Raw genomic sequence first — 12,147 nt, forward strand, 5'->3', positions numbered from 1 at the left:
CTTCTTTCTCTTACCCTTCAGCTGGTAGTGGCAGCTACTTTGGTCATCTTGTGTCCTGCCTTATCATGCAATTATAAGGGTAGCCATATTGCCTGGAACTAAGCTTTTGTACAGCAACAAGCCAGCTGTTAAGCCTTAGAGGCTAATGATTGTTTTGGTTCTCTTTGCAGAGGCCATGGTGCAGCCTTGAACAATCTTGTGGTAACTAAGAGAAGCTGAACAGGAGTGAAGAGGTGCGGTGGAGCTGAACAAGGACAAAATAAGGATTTGGGTTTGATCTGGGTATTTCTGGAAAGACAGAGGAGATGTACTGTGGGATTGTACTGTGGTTACGATATATATGCTCATAATCTTCTTTGCTATTCCTGTCAATTACCAGTATATTTTTGTTGTAGTAATAAAATAACATTGAAAAACCCTGGAACCCTAGGCTGACACCACCTGTCCTCCAGTACCATTTGTGGCATTATTTTGTACTTAAAACTTGCTGAACTTTTTCACTACTCGTCATGACTGTCACTTATTTCTCCTGTTAACTATTACAATTAAAAGAATGCTGGTGTAAGGAGAAGTCATAAATCTAATTATACCTAGAAATACATGTTGCTTCTGGCATATCAAGCCATGACATCTACATGAATAGTCATTGACTTTGCCCTCAGATTAACAAATAGGTGTGACTGTCACCTGCAAGTTTTATTGCTTTTGTTTTTCATTGCAGGGAGGAGAGTGGGGACAAAACTAGGATTCATAGGCTGTGCTTCTCAATGGTTCTGATTCCATGTACTTCTTGGGCTCATTGCATTCCACCTCACCATTCCCAATGGGCACCCACAACCACTGTGATGAGTGTGTGAGAGTGAGTGTGTGTGTGTGTGTGTGTGTGTGTGTGTGATGTCTCCATGTGTGGGAGTGTGGGACAACCACAACCATTTTAAGCCCCCACCCAGATGCTGGAGGGCTGGCCAAGAAGGAATGCTACCCTCAGCCCAAAAAAAGGTTCCTCACCTCAGCTCTAAGTAGTGTCCCACCAAGGATATGACACCTTTTTAAAAAGATAGTTCTGCAATCACAGAACTATCTGCAGGCAGGTATTTGGATTAAGTTTGATACTGTATATGAGTTTACACAAAGAAGAGCAAACACAAAGTCTCTAATTTTAGCACAAAGAAGATGTGCCACTAATTCCTAGAAACGATATATTTATATATGTTTCAGTCTTTCGTTGACTCACTGTAGCTTCTCCCCACTTTGCTTTCTTCCCAGTTCTCATTACTGTGAAGGGTGTTGTGATTAATGTTACCTGTCTCACCTAGAAGTCTCAAAAAGCAGAAGCAAGCAAATGAAAACTAATATTAAAAACAGTAATATTAAAGCCAGCCTTAGATCTGGTGACCTGAGAAAGAGATTTAAAGTTCTGAGGGATAGGCATACAAGTAAATGCCTTTTTCAGAATTATTTTCCTTAGGTAGGCCTGGGAGGCCCTGTGATAGATTAGGGTGATACTTTTTCCCTCAACAGGTAATTGAAAATGTAGTTCCTTTATTGTTCTTTTTCCTTTTATGTGTTCTAACAATTAAAAAGTATTGCCATATTTTTAACTTGGGTAGCTTTCAAAGATGACTGGACAAATTCACGAAAGATAAGGCTATCAGTGGCTACTAGACATGCTGGCTCTGTTCTGCTTTCAAGGCTATAGGCAGTAATGCTTTTGAATGCCAGTTGCTAGAAACTGGGGTGGGGGAAGAGTCCTCTTGTGCTTGGGCCTTGCTTCCTACAGGCACCTGGTTGTCCACTCTGATAAAAGGATGCTGGACTAGATGGGCCATTGGCCTGATCCAGCAGGCTATTATGTACTTACAAATTGGTATGAACTCCAAAAAGATTTTAACAAGTTGCTTCCTGACTAAGGGCACAATCCAAACACCCAGTCTGCAGTGGGGGATGGAGAGGATGTTTCCTTCAGCCAGCCCAGAACAATTTCAACAGCCACCATCCATGCAGTACTGCTACATCACTCTGCTGCTGCAGAGCTCCCATTCTTCCCACCAAAAGTGTGGGCAGGCTGAAGTAGCACTCTCTGCCAAGTACTGGATCCCAAGATAGCCTACTGTCAGTTGGTCAGCAATGTCTAGGTAACACGATGGCCATGTACATACGCAACAGACAATCTGTATAGAATTCCTTCAAACCATAACAAGTACAAAATGAAATCTTTAGTCTCAAAGTCTCTGAAAATTTTAAATGCAGCGAGGTACCAGACTTTTGTATGATGAAAGACAAGCTGTGAAGCTTTGTGTATTCAGCAAATATGATGTCCAACACGTAACAGTGATTCCGGATATTGACTACTGTTTCGTAGACTACATTATTATATGAGCGCTGTTCCACAGCAGTAGGCTATTATTGTCTGGAGCAAATAAAAAAATGACAGGTAAAATCTTAACATTTATTTTTGTTTCGTGTATCTCTGTGGGGGAAAAAAAGATTTTTAGCCATAATGACAAAATTCATTGTATTAACAGAGCATGATAGGATATTTTCTATTCAATTGGGGGGGGGGGGGTCATGTTAAAAAAGCAGTTTGCAAGTCACAGCATTTTAAAACACACCGATCACACTTTTCGTGGAATGGAATATAAGCTTTTTTGGCTGCAGAACAGAGCACCTTCCCAGTGGTGAGGTTAATAGCATCCACTCAGATGTATCAGGTCATGCAATTCCCCACTAATAATTTTAACAGCAGCTCTCTTTGTAGGAATAACAGCTCTATTAATACCATCCCTTTATTTAATGTATTTATCATGTCTCAGTCCCAGTAGGTTGAGATAGCTAATTTCAAGCTTCATATATTGGGCAGTATTCTCATTCCAGAACTTGCTAGGCGTCTGCAAGGCTCAAAGCATTGGCTAACTGCTTACATGACCTTTCAGGTTTAGGCTGCTAGTGCAAACTCCCGCATAGCTAATTAGGAATCTCAGGGGCACGCTGATGAAAATGTTTGGTACCCACATCATCTACTTCCAATCCAGTTGCTCAGAGTTGTGCTTCAACCAACCTCCCTCTTCCAGTGTCAGCATGGAAACTTGAAACCTGCTTCATGGGTTATAATAAATAATTGTGTTTATATACTGAAAATCAGTTAAAAAATTGCAGGCAGGCAGGAAACAAGCATCCCTCTTAGTCCCAGATTTCTTCCCCCCACTAAGTGCAAAAGAAAGGCCAAATTAGTGAGCATGGCTACATTTCTGTTGCCCACGCAACTGGAGTGTTAAATCATAAATGGGTATTAAATATATATCCCCTTATTAAATCTGCAGCATAGTTCATAAAACAATAAACAAAGCAGGCAATATTCTGTTACGTAATTTTGTGTGATGCCCCCACTGCAACCATTTTGTAAGTGGCAATCACAGCACTTTATCGAAATTCCAAATGTGCTCGCTGGGTTGGAAATGTTGGGGGCTCCAGCTATACTGGATAAGAACCTGAAGAATTGTAACTTAAGACTAATAAAGACTTATATAAAAACCAAAAAGGGGGCAGAAGTTTTAACTTGGGGAAACGATGCAAACTGACAATTTCTCAAAGTTATGAATCATCCTTTCCTTAAAAAAATAATCTGATTAATAATTAATAATAGGTATCATTTAATATTTAATGTGAAGCATCACCTGGGTAGTGTGTGTGCATGTGTGTGTGTGTGCGCGCGCGCGCGCGTACACACACACACACACACAGAAACCTACCACCTCCAGACTAGAAAATGCAACTTGGAAATGTGAGAATATGTCTTGCATCTCATATAAGATGTTGTTCTCCTCTGGTTCACACATAGATTGCCTGTCACTGATATGTCACAGTGTCACTAGTTTGGACAGTTGGCAAGGAAATAAACAAACTCAACTTTTCCTCACCTGTGTTGAAGGACGGACCACGTGATCCTGCTGCATATGCTAGAAACATTTTCTTCTGTATACTTTTAAAGAAGAGTAAACTTGTGATAGGGAAATGAGAGAGAAAAATAATTAAATTCAAAAGCAATGAGTTTGAAATATTTACTCTGAGCTCTAGTTCTGCACTTAGCCACTTCCTGGGACACTCCCAACATGCCCCCTTTTGGCCCTACGGTGTTAGTTGAACCAAGACATCAGAGAACCCAGTAGTAAAGATGGAGGGTCTGGCTGGGTGGATTTGATCTTTCCTATGACCCTTGGAACACCCTTCCATTAACCATAGAGTTGCACAACTGTTTTCTTCATAAGAACAGAAAATCAGGCTTATGGCCCATCTAGTCTAGCATCCTGCTCTCACAGTGGCCAACCAAATGCCTGTGGGAAACCAGTGAGCAGAACATGTGCACAAGAGCACTCTCCGTTCCCATGATTCCCAGCAACTGATATTCGGAAACATTGCTGTCTCCAACTGTGGTGGTAGAGCCTAGCTATCATGGCTAGTAGAGATTGATAGCCCTCTCTGCCATGAATTTGTCTAGTGCTCTTTTAAAGCCATCCAAGTTGATGGCAATCACTGCCTTCTAGACATTCACAATTTGACTATGCGCTGCGTGAATACATACTTTCTTTTATCTGTAAATTTTCCAACATTAAGCTTGACTGGATGTCCCCTGTCACGAGCAAACATTTTGAGATAAGGAATGACTCTGAGGGCTGGACCCATCAGCAGTGGTGGTGTGTCCGTTTTGCTGCCTGGGGTGAAATGGGAACACTCTGGTTTACAATGAGATCTCATCAAAATATTGTGAGATCTCATCAAAACCTCACAAGATCTTGTGGCAGTGGAAACCAGTACCACTGCCAGCTTTGCCCATCAGGCTGTGGAAGCAAGAATGCTGGGGTCAAGCCACAGCGGGGAGAGGGACCTACTCCCTTTGCAGCAGCAACAGAGTAAGCATGCTGGGCCCTTCTTCTGGATTTCCCTCAGCAGCGGAAGACATCAAATTTTATGAAATCAGTTTTATGAAACAAATAAATCACCCAGCCCTCCTTCCTCATGGGTGCAGATCAGGCTGGCTTTCCACCTCAACCAGGGTCATGCAACTGGTGAAGACCTGGGAAATCTTTCAGTTTAATTAAAACAAAATATTGCAAAGGCCCACGGTGGGGTTTGTACCCAGTGGTGCATCTCAGATACAGGCTTATCACCACAGTGCCAACTAGGGCACTCTCCATAAAGATGCTCAGCGCACACCACCTTAATCAGTCACATCTCTGGGCACATATTCTCTCATTTATAACAGGTGTCCATAAATTTGAGAAGATATTGCACTGATAATTATTCAGGTAAATATTTTGTTCTCGTAAATTATCTCAGTATCTTCAAACAGTATTGCTCCGTTACATCAATTTCCTCAGGCTTTTGGAAGGCTTCCACACCCGGAGTGTCATACAGACACACGACAGTCTCATTTTCTGTTTTGGATTAAAGAGAGAAAGAGAGAGAAGAGGAATAAGGCACGCAGATGGAATACAAATCATCAGCTACACTAGATGTTGTGCTAGTAAATATGGCAGAGTTAAGATACCTGATATGAGATAATAACTGTTCTGTAAATGTCAGAACTCATAAATCTTGCAAGCCTGGCTCAATTGAAGCTTCTGTGCCAAAGAAGGTAGGATTTCACCCATTGATTTGAAATCAAGCTGCGGTGATCATTTAATCTGACCTCTGCACAAAATGAAGCACTCAGTGAGTGATCTCACCCCACCATTTTTAAGTAGACTATAGCAGAGTTTAAAACTCTACTTAAGAAAGTGTTGTAATCTAAGATAACATACTCTCTCTCTCTGTTTTGCTCTCTCTTATTCTCTTTTATTCTCAAGCACCAAGGGGTGGAGAGAAGACTATTTAAGAGCAAAGGACTTTGTCTCACTTGTAAAGTCTTGTGCAACATGATGAATCCCACAAACAATTTCTAACAATGGCAGAGAGTTATCATAAATCAGTGCAGCTTTTACTTAAAGGCCTGCAGCCACTGTTTTGGCTAACAGACACACACACACAAAACCATGCAAACACTAATCAAACTCCTTCCTCCTGCTCTGTCTTATTCTATCTCCCCTGCCACGTACATGACCCTAACCTGCGCCTCCAGTCTTTATTCCTCCCTCTAAACTTAATAATAATAATAATAATAATAATAATAATAATAATAATACAGTAATGGTTGGTGGATCTATCAACCCTCTGCTGATATGTGTTACACATGAGAGGGTCTATAGGGAAGGATGTGGTATTTCAAATATCTTTCCCACCAACTCAGAGACGGAGCATTTCCTCTGTGCTTCCAAAATGTATCTGTGAAACGCTATCAAACCCCAGGACAAAACCAGGCAGAAAAATGCATGGCTTGGGCCTGGGATGGTACTTTGGGGAGTGTATTGCTTTTTAGGAATTGTTTACTTATGGGGGGGGCTGCTGTGCTGGTGGTTATCATACAGTAAGGGGTGATTGAGTGTTTAAGCTTTCCTATAAATGTATTTTTTCCAAGGGATTATTGTGTCTTATTGTGATGCATGAACAGTTTCATGGCTGTTTTTAATGTTTTTATTCATCTGTTCATGTATGTCTTTTACAAGGAAAGCTGTTGCGGAAGGAAGGAAGGAAGGAAGGAAGGAAGGAAGGAAGGAAGGAAGGGTGAAAGATCTGAGACCAGGACATTGGACAATGAAAATGGAAACAGAATGGAAATCAATCCAGTGAGTACACTTTGTATTTGCTGTTGTTGTTGCTTCCAATCCACAAATGGCACATAACTGATCGTGTTTCCTTTGCATTGAAATGAATGGGATGTAACAACACAATGACAATGTAATTTATATAAGTTTTACTATTTCCTCACTGCATGCAGAAAGATGAACAGGTGAAGAAAAACTGCACCAGAATGGAAACTGAGCTGCAGGTGACAAATACAGGGCATATTGGGAAACAATGGCCTCTTACATTCCTATCTGAGGCATACCTTAGGAGAGGACTAAGCAGCTGTCTGTGAATAAAAGCGTCACTGTAAGTTTGCCCTAAGGTTGGAGATGGGGTGGAGCCTTCAGCCTGCCAGTTGGAGGCAGCCCCCAATCCTCTTCACCTGGCCTGTTACCCTCTCCTCCAAGATCCTACACTTTGTCCTTGGCCATTCCCTGTCTGCAGGCCCATTCTCTTTCACCTCTTGCTCAGCTGTTTCCTGCTGATCACCACTGTGAGGAGTGGGGTGTTGTGGGGGCAAAGAGAATTCTTCCTCCAGCACTGCTCTGCTGATAGGTGTGAAACAGAGTAGCAAGATATATGTTACTATAAAAGATGATTTGCAGCACACATGCAAACACACACACACACACACACACACGGACAAAAGAGAACACAAATCTGCAGAAGTAAAAATAAAAATGGCACATGGCAATTTATATGTATAGATCCAAATTTAGAAATAATTACTATAATTTAAATAGAAATGCAGCACATCTCAGCACAGTGGAAAAGACACCAGTTGACTTGTGTGACTACCCATTTTGCTGACCAGGTGCTGCTAACTGCTCTCCCTATTTATGCTTCCTTATTTTTAAACCAGACTTGATCAGGGCAGCCCTTAAATAAAGGGCACCTTCAAACAGAGGACTGTCCTCTGGCAGCCCTTCAAAACAGAGGGGTGTCCTTCAAAGTTGGGCACTTGACCAACTACTGGGAAACAGCTAGTAAGTCAGGAGAAAGAGGCATGGCCACAGTTCTGCTGCCAACAGTTGAAGAGATTGTACCCTTTCTCTATCAACAGCTTGTTACATTTCTCTGCTGGGTTACTGAGAATGGGAAACCTGTTTCTCAGCCCCCAGCCCAGAAACATAATAAGCTGCTGATGCAGGAATAGATTATCACTCTCTTCCTCTATCTGCAGCTTGTTGTTTTGGGGCAGGCATTGGGAAAGGGAAGCCCTGTTCTCCATAATATTGTATTGAGGGTCACCTGATCCCTTATATCCCTTTCCAGTCACTGAGATTTTGGGGGGAGTCTCTGTTGGTGGTTCCCCATGGCTCAGATATATGAATGGTATCTATTACAAGTCGTGTATTCAGCATAGTGATCCCAAGCTTGTGGAACTCCCTCCCAGCTGAGATGAGACAGGCATCTTCTTGAACTTCAAGCACATGAAAAAGACTCTGATTTCAGCAGGCATTTGAAAGTAGTGTTCGGGTTTTCCATTTGGTTTTGGTTTTGTGATGGTTTTTATTTTATTCTGGCTGGTTTATTTTATGTACACCATTTGGAAATGCTAACAATCATGCAGTATATAAATGCCTTAAATAAATAAAAGTGTGTGAATGGGAGGCATGTGGGTAGATATGTGTGAATTGGGGGTGTATGTGGTTTTGGTCCCGTTCACTGCTGGCCTACGGCCCCCAGTTGTTTCCTTCAATGGAATGTAGTCTTCAGGCTAGAAAAGTCTCCCCACTCCTGCCTTAAGGTAGCATCCAACCTGAGTCTTATCCAGGTTGTTAAAATACATTGAAAGGTGTGACTGAACCAGATAAACATTTTGCTTGATTCGTGTCAGCTGGAGGTACAAATAAAGGGAGGAAGTTGCAGGCTGCAATTTCAGCACGAAGAAAGCACACACACTGAGTTTAAACCGTGCTGGAGAGATATAGAAAGAATGTAAATAGTTTGTATATATTTGTAATAGAAATGCTTGTACAACCAGTCAAGCAATGAAGAAGCTCTTGGCTGAGGAATTTGACGATGGCTACTGTTTTTGTCGTCTTCCTCCAGGGAAATACTCTGCTATAAACTGTGAGAAGTGGTTTTACCGAGGTGCCACCATACTAGCAGAGTTGCGCAGGTGAAGTGTGTGGGCAGTAACCTCCAATATCTTCCTCATAAGCTGATTGCCTTGGGGAATGGACCATTAAGTGGACAAAACATCAAAGGTGAAGTTACCAAGAAAGAAGGCAGCAAGCTAGAGAGGTAGAGCAACATTAGAGAGCAATGTTGGATGCCTGTTTGAATCCAAGTCTGTAGCTATGGGAAAGACTCTCTTGGGGTGTTGATGCTGTAAACCCCTCCATCATAAGCTCAGGTTGCATATACAGTGGTACCTCGAGTTACAAATGCCTCAGGTTACAAATGCTTCAGGTTACAAACTCCACTAACCTGGAAGAGTTACCTCGAGTTGAGAACTTTGTCCCAGGATGAGAATGGAATTCGTGTGTCGTCGGCACAGCGGCAGCAAGAGGCCCCATTAGCGAAAGCGCACCTCTAGTTAAGAACAGTTTCAGGTTAAGAACAGACCTCCAGAACGAATTAAGTTTGTAACTAGATGTACCATTGTATATGTAAATAAATTATATATCCTAAAGGCACCACAACCTCTGCTTTGCCTCACTCCTAAAAGGAAACTCCTGGAACCTTACACCACTCAGAGACTGGGGTGGCATGCAACAATATGTAAACAGCAGCAGCAGCTGACCATGTGGGTGGAACCACTATACTACACTATAGTAGCATCCCAGCAGATGGATCACTGTTGCTTACTCAGAGAGAGGGGCAAGGTGGCAGAGAGGTTACCCCACTGCAAACACACCAGCAGGTGCACCAGATTGGCTTTGTTGCACCATGGCGACATCCCCATTGCCTTGCCCCTTCCCCTCCCATTAGACAACAGCAACCCACCTGCCAGGAATTTAGCATACTGGCTCCGCCCCACTTGGAGAGACACTTATGTAAAATAGAGCCCGATTGCACTGATAGGAACACTGCAAGTGTCTATTGTTCCACTGAGGGACACGGCTAATGTCATTCCTGATTCCCTTCATAGAACATGTTTCATTAAAGTGTCACAGAATGTAAGTGTCTTCAAGTGCTCATCAAAAGTTCAACTTTGGATAATTAGTGCATAGGCGTAAATTAATTTGTCAAAGAAACAATATACTTTATTTTGCTCAATTTTGAGTGGGCTGGTTAATCTTCTAATCAAAGGAGTTATTCTTAAGAGGAGTTGATTATAGACTATAAAAAAGAAAGTTTATCAATCATGATAATGACACAAGATAAAGAGCAACTCCACACATTTAAAGGTTGTGGCTCCAATAGTTACAGATTCTATAGCTTCTCAGTCTGATTTTTATTTGGAATTGTTTTATATGATACATTGGGGCTGCTGAGTGATGTTACTGACAGCAGCAGTCAACAGCTTGCCTTATATTGAGTCAGATGACAGGTCTATGTGGCCTAGTATTGCCTTCTGTGATTGACAGAGCTCTCAAAGGTGTCAGAAGACCTTCACTGTTTTGGTACCTATGGTTTTTTCTGTCTTTCCATATGTTGGACTGCTTTGTTGTCAGGAATGAGCCAGCTCTAAGCAAAGGTTTGCAGCCAAATGCAGAAAGCAGCCAGGAGCAGAGAGGCTGCTTTGATGTTAGACAGGGGAGAGCAGGCAGTTGATACTCCTGACCTTGACGTGCAAGCTGATAAGACAGAAGCGGAGAGCAGGCTAGAACACAGTCAAAGCTCACCAGAAGCACAAATAGGTGGGAAAGGGTTAAGAGACAGCCTCTCAAAGAATGGGGAAGAGGCGGGAGCTGATCCACTAAGTCCGAGAAGTCGGCGAATGGGAGGGTTACAAGATAGGAAGCAAAACAAAAGACGTAAGAGGCAAAAGTTCAATATCTTCTTTAGAAACCAGAAGGAGCCTTCGGAAGGGTCATCTTGAGTAATGGTGTCAGAGGCTTTGTTAGAGCCGTCCGGAGCTATCTGTTTTTGCAATAATTCCACCTTTTTAATTAGCTATACTTACTGTGTTATCAAGCTGGGAACTGGACTCCTGACATTTGTGAATAGTCATTGTCTATTCACATGAGCAAGCTATCTACCACTGCTAATGCTTGCCAATTTTCTGAAATGTACTTTGAAGCTTATGGGAGAGGCCCCAGCTAAAATGTGTGAGACCTCGGACATTATGTTGCTTATATATATAGCCCCCACTGTGAGGGAAAAGATCAGTGATTTGGCTTTTTCCGCAATTACCTACCTTATGACCTGAAATAATCTTTGCCAATACAGCCCTTGTTCCATCTCAACAACCCCACTAAAAAAAGTCTAATGATTAACTTAATAATTCAGCTTATTTTAGTTCTTTCTGTCCCACAGTTGGTACACCTTTTTCAAGTTTCATTATGTTTCTGATAACACCCACTTCACCTGCTTTTTTCATGTTCTGTAGTTTGTTAAGTGTGCTGGGAACTTGAGCTCTATGAGAGGGTAGGCTACGGCTCCCAGGATTCCTTGGAGGAAGATATGAGCTGTAATTGTGCTTTAAATATATGGCATGGATGTGACACCAGGTTATGACTCTGAAACTGCTTTCAGTTAGGGCAGAACTCTTACAGCTGGTGCTTGCTTTAGTTTATAATGACCGCTCCCCACATTAAACGGGGGGCACCCTTTGCGTGGTTGCACACAGCCCCCTGGTTCCCATTAGCACAGGCTTCGCCTTCCCTGGGTGGGATACCTAGAAGTCTCTGCCTACCTCAGCCAGTTGCCCAATCCCTCCTGGAGAGGTGTTGCCAAGGTGATCAGGCCACATAGGGGGAGGAACCACCCTGCCCACACAATAGGGGAGGGATTTTACCTGGGAATTGTCAGTTGCCTCCAGAGCTTCTCCCACCCTGCCAACCCTCAGTTAAGCCTTCTTTTGCAGGTTAACCTTTTCTCCACAGGTACATGGGCACTGCTACATCAAGGTCGCTGTTGAAGGGCCAGAAAGGAATTTTCCTGCATTGGCAGGTTTTGCCTTTCCCGTAGCAAAATGTCACAACTTTGGCAGTTTCAGGCCTTGGGTTGAATCCTTTAGTCTATCTTCCCTAAATAGGGGTGGGCGTGTAGCAGTGACCCACACATCCCTCCTCTTTGCAATGGTGATCACAGGGTTCCCCGTTAAAAGGGATGTTTTGAGAGGAGGCATTGGCCATACGCCTAGAGGTTGTCATTGCTCTCCCCTGCGACAGCAGCGTAACGGGATGCGGGCTCTCTGCTTGAACATACGTTCTCCAGAGCCAGCCCATCCCCCATACACTCTGGATAACCCTGATGTCTCCCAGATCCCCAGCGGAGGCCTGGGAGGGATAACGCCCAATGCCTGAGCCA

The sequence above is a fragment of the Podarcis tiliguerta genome, assembly GCF_965153285.1.
Source record: "Podarcis tiliguerta genome assembly, chromosome: 7".
In the NCBI taxonomy this organism is placed as follows: Eukaryota; Metazoa; Chordata; class Lepidosauria; order Squamata; family Lacertidae; genus Podarcis; species Podarcis tiliguerta.